The sequence below is a fragment of the Thermobia domestica genome, chromosome 17 (genome assembly GCF_964235325.1).
Source record: "Thermobia domestica chromosome 17, izTheDome1.hap1.1, whole genome shotgun sequence".
NCBI lineage: Eukaryota > Metazoa > Arthropoda > Insecta > Zygentoma > Lepismatidae > Thermobia > Thermobia domestica.
Window position 1 is genome coordinate 167,650,212 of NC_137470.1, and position 13,759 is coordinate 167,663,970.

At 36.8% G+C, this 13,759-nt stretch overlaps 1 protein-coding gene across 2 annotated transcripts in view; it reads right to left on the reverse strand.

Annotated features, from left to right (window-relative positions):
- LOC145674476 (uncharacterized) overlaps window positions 1-13,759 on the reverse strand; it is a 1,412,137-nt gene that overhangs the window by 1,119,519 nt on the left and 278,859 nt on the right. Inside the window, exon 1 of one of the 2 annotated variants that reach the window (XM_081744590.1) lies at window positions 12,463-12,994. The exons of the other annotated variant lie outside the window; for it this stretch is intronic. The gene's annotated coding sequence lies outside the window, so the exon portion shown is untranslated. Of the gene's footprint in view, window positions 1-12,462; window positions 12,995-13,759 lie in introns of those variants that run through there. 2 annotated transcript variants of the gene reach the window in all.

Sequence of the window (13,759 nt, forward strand, 5' to 3'; positions counted from 1 at the left end):
GTTTGTTTAACAGGAAAATGATAGATGTAGCATGAAAATTTGATCTTACACTTCATTTGAATTCTTTCTCTTATAAACGAGGCCGGGGTGGCTCAGTGGTTGAGCGTTCATCTGTAGTGTGTGGTGTCCCTGGTTCAACGCCAGCTCGCGCCAAGTGGAATTTGTGGGGGACAAACACCGTGTGCGTGGGTTTTCTCCAGGTTTTTTCCGTTCTCTTCCACTTTATTCATTCCCTCATTGCATTCATTTTTCATTATCACCCCCTCCTTTAGTCTAGCTGACAATCTTGGGACGCGTAACAAAGACTTTCATTTTTTCTTTCTGTTATAAAAACAAACCAGTTCTAACATTTTCAATGAACTTAATTAAACTATTCGTTACTGAATCTCTATGTCTGTCTGTCTGTGTGTGTGTTACTTGTGAATTTTTCAATTTTGAGCCCTCCACTCGATAAAACATTTTAAAATATCTGAAAGAAATGGTGGTTTTTTTCGCATCACTCTTACCATTCCCGAGATATTGGTCCATAAAGTTCGAGTTTCGGGAGATTTATGGAGCCATATCTCGGAAACCGTAAGGCATAGAGAGATCATATTGGTGTTGATCAATACCTCAGAGAATGGTGAACATTTTGGTACCAACTAGTAACCGGTGGCCACTGGTTATACTGTATCTGCATTTTCAGTATATATACGGTGATAAAAAGTGGCAACTCAATATAGCTAACCCAACAGATCCTCTAATACGAAGGTTCCAAATATATAAGTATCTATTGCGTTTAATCAAATAAATATAATATACTATTTCATATAAATTTCGAAAAAAAAAAGTTCATTCTAGCAATAATCTTCAAGAATTCTCAACTTTTTTTTTCTGAAAATATAGGTGGAAGTATTTTGCAATTACTTATCGTTTGTTTTTTCGAGTGCAGAATATTACATATTTCAATATTACATAGTTGTAGTGGCTTGCAGTATTGAACCTTTCCCAACAAAAATTCCTGGGTGCGTACCTGGACTCCCTCCATTTGTTCTTAAAACATAGTTCGAAGTCTAAAAAGGAAAGAAAAAAAGTAGTCTACTGATAGGTTACTTTTAACTATGCAATCAATATCTATAACAGTAAATACGTCTTTCTTTGTTCACATTTCTGTCAACTACAGTAATTCTGTCGCAAGTCCTTGATGTTATTTCTCGAGTTTCTCCAACATACACAACTGAACTCCTTCGCCTACTCTCAGTGTCGAATGGCTTAGCAACAAAGACCCAACCTTTTTGAAACTTTTGGTTGTATTGATCAACGTCAACTTGAAATGCAGATGAAACAATGGAAGGGAACGAACCACACGGGTAACTGTACTGAGGTGTCAGGGTTACAAACGAAATTGTCCCAATGTATAAACAGTCACGTCCAATGATTTGCATAGTTTTACTTGAGTTACGTAAACTAGTTATAGAATATTTACACACGATTCATGTATAATTCCCGTATGCAGAAAACTTTTTTTTTCAGTGTTCATCGTAAATAAAAAAGAAAAGAAAGTGAAAAAGAAACAAACCCTATGGCCTACGGAACCTGGAGTTTCAATGCTCTCCATTAACTTCTATCCTTAGCTAACTGGATCCAGTTTCTACTTTGTATTCTTATCTCTGCGAGATCCATCTTAATATTGTCCTCCCATCTACCCCTAGGTCTTCCTAATAGTCATTTTCCGATTAGTTTCCAGTTCAGAATTTGAAAACGTTCCTTCTTACTTCTATTCTGGCCACATGATTTGCCCACCTGAGCCTCCTAAATTTGATTACCCTAACAATATTTGGTAATCGGTACAAATTATGCATTCCCTCGTTATGAAGTTACCGCCATTCCCGTTCCTCTTGGGCCAGAATATTCATCTCAGGCTTTTATTCTCAAATACTTCCAGTCTGCATTCTTTCCTCGGAATAAGCAACCATGCTTCGCAACCATACAGAAAAAAAAATAAATAAAAATAATAATAACACGCATGATTATCGTTTTATATAGTTCAAGCTTTAAATTCCTCGACAGAACTCGAGACGACAAAAGATTTTGAACTGAATAATAACATGAATTCCCTGCATTTAGTCGACATTTTATTTCTTTGTGAATACGATTTTGTTATGTTGATATTGATCTTAGATATTTGAAAGTATTCACTTTCTCGAAAGTATTGTTTGATATTTTAACGATTCCATAATTTGAAGTATTATGATCCGGACGAGCTTCCATGTATTTAGGATTTTTCTGTATTTACCTCTAAATCCATGTCCCTGCAAATTTTGCTTAAGAACACCTCTTCATTTCTCTCTGTAGCTCTTCTATCATTCTCAATTATATTTACGTCATCAGAGTACGCCATAATCCGGTGAATGCCATTCAGCTGTGTGTCCTGGTTGCTGTCTTTGTTTTTCCTTATAGTGTATTCCAAAACAAAGTTGAATAATAATGGCGACAACGCATCTCCTTGTTACAGGTCATTCTTGACCTGAAAGTTCGTGGACAAGAATTTTAATACACGGACTTCACTTTGGGATTCATATATTAAGCATATAATAATTAACCTAACTAGGTTTTTCGGCATTCCAATTTCTGTAAGAACGTTGCACAATGTTTCCCTCCTAAGCGAGTCGTAGGCCTTTCTAAAATAAATAAATAAATTAAAAAAAACCTTGACGTACCGCGGTTAATATTGCCATTTCTTTTCGATTGTTTGTCGGAAGGTAAATATCGATAGTTGGTCGATATGGCCTAAATCCGCTCTTTGAAGAAATGTAAGTTACTAAACAGATAACTACAACATGCTAACCACCGAACGTTGTGCGAATAATCAGGTTGGGAAATATAAAAGGGACTTGACATGTAACTCAAGTCAAGAAAATCGTATAACTAACTAACTCTGTGGCCTGTGGAACCCGGAGGTTCAATGCCGCGTTCGCAAAAGCTCTCCACTGACTTCTATCCTTAGCCAATTGGATCCAGTTTCTACTTTGTATTCCTATCTCTGTGAGATCCATCTTAATATTGTCCTCCCATCTGCGCCTAGGTCTTCCTAATGGTTGTTTTCCGATTGGTCTTCCAGTTAAGACTTTGAAAGCGTGTCTACTTTCTTCCATTCTAGCTACATGACCTGCCCACCTAAGCCTCCTAGACTTGATGACCCTGACAATGTTGGATAAACCGTATAAATTATGTAGTTCGTTATAAAGCTTCCGCCATTCCCCACTCCCGTTCCACTTGGGACCGAATAATCGACTCAGGGTCTTGTTCTCAAATACTTTCAGTCTATCAAGAAAATCTTATACTATAGGAAAGTCTTTGGAAAAAGGACCTTTGGGTAGAGTAAAAATCCGGAAAGATAATTAAATACAGTATCTTAAGGTCAGTTAAGAGAATCATGAATTGTTTACGTTGTCATACAACAGAAATTAGTTGTCCTCTTTTTTCTTTCAACGAAAATAAACTTTTATTCTTTTAATCCACGGAGCTTAGTGAGTTAGTTTACAACAGGAACACCAAGGTGTAGTTTGGAGGTAATTCAATCACTTATTTCTTTTGGAAGAAAATCTCTACTAATAACCAACCGGATATGAGTGAACTGATACTATTGTCGAACGTTTGCAATTTAATTACAATAATTCATACGTAATCAACATGTAGTTCATATGTAATTGGTAAGCGAACTAGTGGTTAGTGATGTCTCTAATCTTACATAGTTAAGTAATTGTGGGCGTTCAAATATATTGAACTTTCAATTCCGCAACTGCGTTTTATTTTAATACGTCTGTCTTTCCTCCATTTTGGTTGTTATGATTTCGTACCCGGAGAAGCACCCAAATTTGTTTTCTTTTTACAAGGAAAATTTACTATTTGAAGTGTTGGGTGAACGTTAGCTCAGTGGTAGAGCGCTTAGCTCTAGTGCTTGGGGTCCCTGGTTCAATCCATGGCCAAGTCAGTTTGTGGTGGACAACATCGTGTCCGTGAGTTTTCTCGGGCTACTCCCTTTTCCTTCCACTTTCTCATTCCGCCAATTCTTCCATCATCATTCACTTGCTTTCATTAAGGGTGTAATCGTAGGACGTTAAACTGGAGGATTTCGTTTTTTGAAGTGTTGCTTACATAGAGATAAGTCATTGTAAATTTTACTACTAGTTTGATTGGCTTTGGTCTACAGTGAAATACTGTAAAGGCATGCACATTTTCTAAATCAAGTCTCTGCCTAATGCCGTTAAGCGAAAAAGATCATTCTCTTGCCTCTGTCACTTCTAAAGACAAAACGTCTGGTGACTGTGGGAGTTAGCATCCAAAAGAGATTTGAAATATCAAATATTTAGAGAGAACATAAACGTAAGTAAACAGTGAATGAAAAAATGAAATGAATTCTTTCAGTTTAACGTCCCACAATTATGCCCTGCAAGAGAAAGACGGTGATAGAATTGGTGCAATTAGAAAGTGGGAGGAAACGGGAGAGCCCCGAGAATACCCATGGACACGATGTTGTCCACCACAAACTAACTTAGGCCGGGGATCGAACCAGGGACCCCATCCACTAGAGGTAAGCGCTCGACCACTGACCCACCGTAAGCAGTGAATGCTATTGCTTTGTAAGGAGGTGGTGTGTTCGAGCCCCGTCGCCAGACTTCTTAACTGTTTATTTTAGGGCTATTCATGTAGCCTTATAATGATAACCTTGAATTATTCCTTTCTAACTAACAATTCCAAAAGAGTCTTATTCTTAACATTAGTCTAACACTACATGTTTCCAATGTAAAATAGCTTCGTTTTTCGGTTGTATCTATTAATGTTTCATCTCAATTTATATGAATAATCAGATTTCACAAAATACTATTTACAGTAATTTCCAACTGAGTGCTCTGTGACGTCACAGTATGCTTCTTGTCTTCTCAGTGAGAGAAGAATGAGTTGGCAACTAAACTAATATTGATAAGAGACAGTGGTGACAAACATCATCATCTATATCTTAGTCGATAGTCCTGCAAAGCGTACTACTCGCGGATTCATAAAATGAGCGTTCACTGGCACCACTTGTTCTCTTACATCACACCCTTTTTTCCTTTCTTCATTGTGTTTCTCAGTGAGAGGAGAAGAAGCTGACAGGTAATAATGTTGATAAGAGACAGTGGTGACAGGGTAGCAACAACATCGCTATCGCAGTCGATGGTTCTGCAAAGCATACTACTCGAGGATTAATCGTATACTGGCAACATTTGCTGTAACATGTCATCCTCCTCTTCTGCCCTCTTCCCTTCCATTCCTCTGTTCTTCTCAGGTTGTGAAACCAAGCCCCTACGTCACACACTGATCAGTTCGACATTACTAAATTCTATAATTTAAGTATAGCAAATTCCCTCGTTTAGGTTAAACAAAAATTTCTCCGGAAACCTTTTTGCTTATTTTATTTCTCTCTTTTTTGCCTGCTATGCAATACAAAAATATAGCATTACACCCTCGCTCTGCTGTAAACGATGTTATTAGTTCCCTGTTCAACAATTAATTGGTTTCAACAATACGAGGATACCATATGGACGGTTCGCAAGCATTTAAACCATGTTTTCCCTTAGATGTAATTTGAACCGTTTGACTCCGTCAGCGAATAAAATTGATCGGTGGAAGGCAGCATGGTTTTAGATTTATGAGACTTCGGGGACTGTGCAACTAATAATAAAACAATGAGATACTGAATACAGAGTGTGTCAAAAAGGACTTTACAACTTTGAAAACTCGCATTGATCTATTCATTTATCTTACAGATATGGTTTTGGTGTTATTTCGTAACAAAATACATGAAGTTTTGACTCGAGTAATACACTAGTTCTGAAACGCCACCGCAAAGGCTCAAATGCGCACTCCTACGTGACAATTCAGACAATAGGAACTGATTGTTTGTCACCTTATAATTTAAATTTACTCGGAATTAGCAGATTAACCGTTCTTTGTACGAGAAGAATAGGTTTCAGTTTGGACATAAAAGGCAATGGGGACTGAATTTGGATTGAACCGGCATCGGAAGTGTCACTGTTCATCTCAGCGACCCCAAGAACTATGGATTCGACACTAATATCAATAATTTTCGATAATGTTTCAATATCTCCCCCTCCCCATTCCCCGTCGCCGAAGTTGCACCGTCAAAGTGAAATGACAAAAAAAATCTCAAGCCCAAAGCTCATCTATGGCGAAAATTGATCGAGATCAGTCAGGTGGTCCAAGAGTTATAAGGTCACAAATATAATGACTTTCAATTTTATATGTTAGACATTAGCTAGTTGGGGGCTCCGCTCCCAGACCCCCGCGTTTCCTCGGTCTACAGCCTCGCATCTTTTCCGTATCAGTCTTTACATCTACAGTGAATTTCGTACATTTGCTCTTCATATTTTCTGAATTTGCCCAGCTGGAGGCTTCGACCCACATCCGCGCCTTTGCTCAGCCTACGGCCTCGCACATCTTAAACCTAAAAATCTATCGGATTTCATGTTTCTTTTCCTATTTCAACTATCTAAAAGATATATATCTTTTTTTAACCAAGAAAACGCCTATTTAAATAACATGGGGATTTCTTCAACCCCCTTTAGACCCTTTAAAAATTAAAAATATTCACTTTTGGAAATTTTCCTGTAGATTAGTCCCGGAAGGCTACAATCATGTCAAATTTCATCATTCTAATCCTGCCGGAAGTGCTTAAACATTTTCGGGTGTAGAAGATGTCCCATGTAAATAACATGGGAAAGATTTTTCAGTTCCCAATAAAACTACTCTAAAGTTGGAAAGTTTTATTAACGAAAACGTACGAGCATACCGAATTTCAAGTTTTCATTCTATTGCAGACAAACATATAAACTTTTCTTTGGAGACAAAAATATAAACATAGCATTTTTAATATATAGACTAGCTGAACCTGCGCAAATTTTTTCGATTATTTTCAATATCTCGCAAGATTTAAGCCTACTTTTTGTTGGAGTTTTTGACTTTTGTATGGTCAGTGTTTTCTTTCTTCTTGCATGAAGTATGTAATAAGCAAATACACACTGATATATGGTGTTCATTGGGCAAACCACTCCAAATAATAAAAATTCATCTTAGACTGAAGGAATGGTTATCTTTCGATTTTCATTATCTTTAGCCACGAAACAAAACGCCTGCGAGACATGCAACCACTACATAAAACTATGTTGTGTTGGAATGTATAACTCGTAGGATGTGATGCTTTTTTTAAAAAAATTAAAAACACTTCGTGAACCCCTAAAAATTTAATAAAGAAATAACGGCCATGTTTTCAATTTTAATATTCAATTAGAACTAACAAATGTACACAAAATTTGGAATCGACCAGTGAACACGGCACGTTTCTAGCACTTGTGGTTTTCGAGATCTCATTGTCGAAAGATTGGAGACAAACATATAAACTTTTCTTTGAAGACAACCATATAAACCTAGCATTTTAATATATAGACTAGCTGAACCTGCACTCTCTACACAGCGCATCATTCGCATATGAGCTCTCCTTCTCATTCCTCACAACATCTGTACATGTCCCTTTACACACACAAGTGAAAAACGTCTTGATAAAAAAAAATCGGCAAGAAGTATCACAAAGGGGAGATTTTTATCGATTATTTTTTCAATATCTTTCACCGTTTGCAAAATTTAAGCCTACTTCCGGTTGGTGTTTCTAAATCATGTACGACCAGTGTTTTCTTTCTTCTTGCATGCAGTATGTAATAAGCAAATACGTTACATACATAATTAATTATAATGTCAGTTATATATGGTGTTTATTGGGCAAAACGCTCCAAAAGTAAAGATTCATCTTAGACTGGAGAAATGGTTATCCTTCTCCAGTATTATTTGGCCATGAAACAAACACCTGAGACATATTCAACCCGTATATACAACAGTGTAGTGTTGGAATGTATAATGTGTAGGATATGACGCTTTTTTTTAAAAAAAAAAATCAACACTTCCAATGTACCCTTAAAAATGTAATAAAGAAATAATGGTCATTATTTTTAAATATCCAATTAGAACTGGGCAATCTATGCAAAATTTGCAATCGATCAGTGAAAACGTCATCTTTCTAGAGCCTATAGTTTCTGAGATCACATTGTCGAAACTGATTGACCACAAACATAAACGTCCACAAAGATATAAGAACTCCAAAGATGGTAGCACGATTCATTTGCATTGAATTTGGAGAAGGCTTATTAAAATACAAAGGCTTTGAACAATAGCTTTAAAGCAAACTTTATAAAAGAAGATGTATTTAAATAATAATTTATTTAAAGTACACATACTTTAAAATATTGTCTTTCTTAAACGTGAAATCATAAATAACCGTAAGTCAAAGGTTTAAAATCCAAAGTTAGAAGTTGGAGTTCAGACGTCTGTGTAGTTTTGTAGCATTTTAATAGATATATAATTTTATAATATTACATTTACAAGGTATCAAATCTTTCTATTAACTTCCATATGAATTGAAACCAGTAGTTCATCACGAAGGAATTAAAATTCTTTAAGTAGTACACCTTTAAGATACTTCTGGGCTCAGTTCTCTCTCTATCCAGAAGCAGATATAAAATATTAGTTTTCTTTGTTTTTAAATGACAACGGTTCAGGAATTACACTGCATCTTCAGTAATTACGCTAAAGCATGAATACATTAAGGCTTCCACTGGCTGAGCTATTATATATACATTATATATCTTGCGTGACCTCCGGAGTTTCTTAAAGGCAATCCGCGAAAAGCAATTGTAATTACAATTTATTATTATATTTAATTTTACAAATTGCTGCTTATTAAAATATAGCATTTTGTATTTTAGTACTAAATATTTTGAATATATATATATATATATAGCCTGCAGAAACTGTAGTAAACTAAGCTAAGTCTAAGTAGATCTTTGTTCCAACGATACGAGATCTCTTGAGGCTATAAAAGCTTAACGTAAATAAAACAATTAAGGGCTGGAAAGAATCTTAGTGTTAATTAGTACGAATTTACTCTAGGGTGCTAAAATATTCTCACATTATATGAGATATCATTTTGACAAAACATGTCAAGACATGTCTCCTGGCGAAATTTTATTTTTTTTTGGGGTTGATTAGTTCCAGCGTCTCCTTCAGCACCAACCAAGGATATATCAGAAAACGAAGCAGAGATAAAGGTAGCGTTCGAACCACCGTGATGAGCTCAAAATGTTAAAGGCTCTCCCACTTTGAAGCAGTGGCGGAGCTAAAATGTAAAATCTGAGTATGCCAGCCAGAACGTAGACTATGATAGGTAAATCATGATTTTACAATTTTTCCTGGGTCTTGCAAACATTTCCGAACTAACTCCCTCACGATGGATAGTATGACTAGGTTGAACATTGACATTGTGCATCTGAAGTATTGTTTTAATCACTGCATAATAGTAAAACTGCAACTGAAACTATATCTAATTTTTCAAAAGTTTTCTAATCTATATAAATAAAAATCAAAGTAACTATGCTTGTGACTTAATAATAATAACTCTTGAACCACCCGACCGATCTCGATTAAATTTTCAATATGGGCGAGGTTCGGGCCTGGGATGTTATTTCACACTGACTGTGCAACTTAGAACACGGAAGATATATATAAAAATAACCGATATTAATGTCAAATCCATAGTTTTCGGGTCATTGAGATGAACAGTGGCACTTCCGAGGCTGTTTAATTCAAAATTCAGACCCGAGACTTGGAGTATATATATAAATCGAAAATGGCCAATATTTGTGCCAAATCCATAAATTTTCCGTGTTGCTGAGACGACCAGTGACATTTTTTTGCCGTTTAAATCTAAATTCGGCCGCTATTAGTACTGCTAAGGGGGATGGTGGCATGCAAAAATAATTGAAATTATTGATATTAGTGTCGAATTCATAGTTTTGGGGTCCCTAAATTGACCGGTTGCAGTTTGGGTACCCTTTATGTCCAAAATGAAACGTATTCTCCCCATGTGAAGAACGGGCATTTATCTAGTAAAGGATCAAAGGCAATGCGTACTATAAGCTTTCAAACATATATAAATAATAGTTACAATTATTTTTGTCATTCAAAAGCTGGGGAGGAGCCTACCCCCCCCCCACTGGTTCGGGGTTAGAACCAATACTGATGGAAACCGAACTCACTTAACTCTGATTCGTGAGAGCCTGGTTCGTTCCCATCTCGCACCAAGTGAACTTTGGGGTAGACAAACACCACTTGTATGACTTTTCTCGGGGTTCTCCCATTTCATCCCAGTTTCTTGAATTCTTCACTACTCTCTCTCTTCGCCTCGGTGGAAGACTAAGGGATGTTGAACTTAAACAAATGAGCGTTGAAAATCCAACAAAACTTCGTTAAGATTTCCAAAATTTGAAAAATAAAAATATACTAATTTTAAGTCCAACGTTTATATACCGACGCTAACAGAGGTGGTGGTGGTGATGAATGACGTGGTGGAATAAGAGAAGTGGGAGGAGACGGAGGAACTCAGTCGTAAACAGATATAGTTTGTGTGGGTTTCCTTGAAGTTCACTTGGCGAGGGCTGGGCTGGGATCATACCAGAAATCTCACGCACCAGAGATGGACGCTCTGCAACTGAATTACAGAGGTTCCATTCCAAAATTTGAAGCAAATAATGGCATCAATACACTAATTGTATCAAACGTGTCTCTATTTTTAACATTTGCAGGAAAGATATTGTGTTCATTAGTAATTTATACCATCTTTCATCAAACTGACGAACTGTCACATCACGTTTCTTCAAGAAGCCGAATCCACTGTAATGTTTTCTAGTGTTTTCAAGTACCCATTGATCAGTGCTGCCAGCACATATATATTAAACTACACGCTAGTGTAACACGGGAAATGATGTTTATATATAAAAAAAACAATGCTATTGGTTTTATTATAACTGACTGCTATTTTAATATAAATTATTGGTGATAATTGCGAGGATTTTAAACTAGTGTTTTATCCAGACACGTTAGGAGGGATTTCCACATTCTTCTAGAATATTTTACCTGGGAAGCAGCAGCAAAATCAAAATGTGTAGGAGCTGCACCAGGTTTCAGTTTTGAATATTGCCGATAACAATTTAACTTTTTGGACGATTGGCAAACTTGCGGCGGGTGGACAATTTCCCCCAAAAGCATGCCTGGAAGAAACACGGATTCCCTTCAAAAATTGGAAGGTGTGTATGTAGGAATGTAGGTTAAGAATATCATTTCCCTCCCCTAAAGCTATAGATTATACCTTCAAAACCAAGAAGAATGGATAAAGCAATGCTTTCATTACTTTAAAATTGCTTACCAAATGACCTCGCGACGTCATTTAAGATACCTCTTGAAAGTAATTTGACTCGGTGTCACTAGCATAGGATTATTGTGTATAATTTTCCTTTGTACTCGACGCATAAGGAAAACATAATATATCACTAATAATATAATATTTAGTGATAAAAGACAGGATATTTATTCCGTATTCTTGCGGGTCTGTAAGGAAAGGGGTCATGTCGCATTTTTTTTTTTTTTACTGAAATTTGGAATATAGTTCAAACACTAAGTCAGATTTAAAAAGAACTATATAACAAGTTCATTTATTATTATTATTATTATTATTATTATTATTAAATTTTAACGTCCTACGTTAGGCCAGCGCCGTAACTTAGATTTTCCTAGGGGGGCAAGCATTACTATTTGGGCCCCTAGAATATGTTATTCTAACTCCTAGGCCCCTGTGTGGCACACTCTGTGGGCCCCCGGAGCCTGTAGGCCCTCCTCCACGGCAAGGTCTGCGGGACCGTTAATCACGCCCCTGGGCCATATGACTAATTAGGGGGACAATATTGACAAATATCAAAGCCACACAATTAAATATTATTTCTAGGGCCCCTAATAGTAGACATTTTTTACTGAAATGGGCCCACGGCTCATTTCTGTTTTATTTACCTTTTGTGTGCTGTTCTGTTTAAGTAATGTAGTGAACATGTTTGATGCTTCATTTATAATTTCATGTTCGTATCGTATATGGAGCAAGAAAATTTTGTCTTAAAGTGGTCCCCTCGCGAACGTCGGGGAGATTCCTTGGGGGCCTGTTGCCCCTTGCCCCTGCACAAGTTACGGTCTTGGATTAGGCTATCAGGCTATGGGAAACCGTGATTACGATAACGAATGAAATAGAATGAAACAAAATGGCAGGAAATATGGGAGCTGGGATCAAACCAGAGACCGCACGTGCTAGCAGTGAGTGCTCCATTGCTGCCGGCCCTAAAATTTGTAGATGAACAACACACTAATATATGCGGTATCAATGAAGGATATTAAATATAGCACCCCAAAAATGTATTGTAGAGGGGGTGTAATATTAACAAAATGTCACATTATGACACTTTAATTACAAAATAGGGAAAAATCTGAACTTACCAAGTGATTTATCCGCTCTCATCCTGGGTTTATGCATATGACATGCAACACAGTTAACACGAAAATTCTAAGATAGTATTAATAATTTCCAAAATTAAAAAAAAAAAGTAAAAATCACTGTGTATACTAAACTATGCACTTTTTATAAAGTAAATAATTAAAACACTACAATGTTATGAATGTCAAAATAAAAACAAATCATTTGTAAACAATTTTGCAAAATGTGGGCCTTTCAAAGCAGAAAATAATTCAGAATATCACTTTTTTATATAAATATAAAGCACAAGCACTCGAACTAGGGTTAAAGAAGCACTGAGCGCTGTTTAAACCACACCCCACAGATATACAAACACCTAATTTTCACCAATGAAAGTTTCGTTGAATGAAACACGTCACCAATATCAATCACGGTTGCTGTGAAGTATACATTCAGGCGTAGCTAAAAATAAACAATACTTCTCGCCCCGATCGAATTCGCCGGCAAGTATACTCTCCCGCCTGTACTGACCCGGCAGGGCACTGTTTGACTGTGATGGTCTGGTTGAGATAGAAAGCGGCTGGCAACATTTCGTCGCGACACTAGCGCCGCGCGGCGACGAAAAGATGCACCAAGACCACCTCGGAGACCGACCCCACTTCGTTTTCTGAATGAACGCTGAATAAGCTTCCAACTCTTCCAATGTGTGTGTGTTGTCGTGCAGACAACGTTGTCATACTTAACTGCTACAAAAACTTGCTCTCCCTCATCCAAAATGTAAACAAAACACTGTGTGCTCCCAAACCATAACAATTCCTTTAAAAAATTCACACGGCCATAGCTCACATTAGCGTACAATAGAAAGTAACAGTATATATCACCAGTATAGAATAGTTTGCTCTCAATTCAAACCAGGGTCGTTCATATTTTAACGTTCCCTTAATTACAGGCCACTGTGAAACATCAATGGTTTGTTTTGGCTTCCTTCACAGAAGCTTTGATAATTATCCAGTTCAAAAGAGGTGTTTTCACTTCACATTGCATTATACTGTATATATGAAACAGGCAATAAATCGACACAACTAAACTCGATTTTTCGGAGAGTTCACTCATGCGGTAAGCATAAGCGCCTTTGACATGGGAGACCAGGGTTTGATTCCTGGTGGGAGCTCATGTGGATCGCAAACTCAATGTTCAGCGATCTCAACCAAATTTTAAATTTATTTTATATAATTCTCCAGGGAGGGAGTCGATTTTTATCCTACCCCTAAAAATAAGGGTAGTTTACTGAATTGTGAAAATAAAAAAATGCGATTTTCT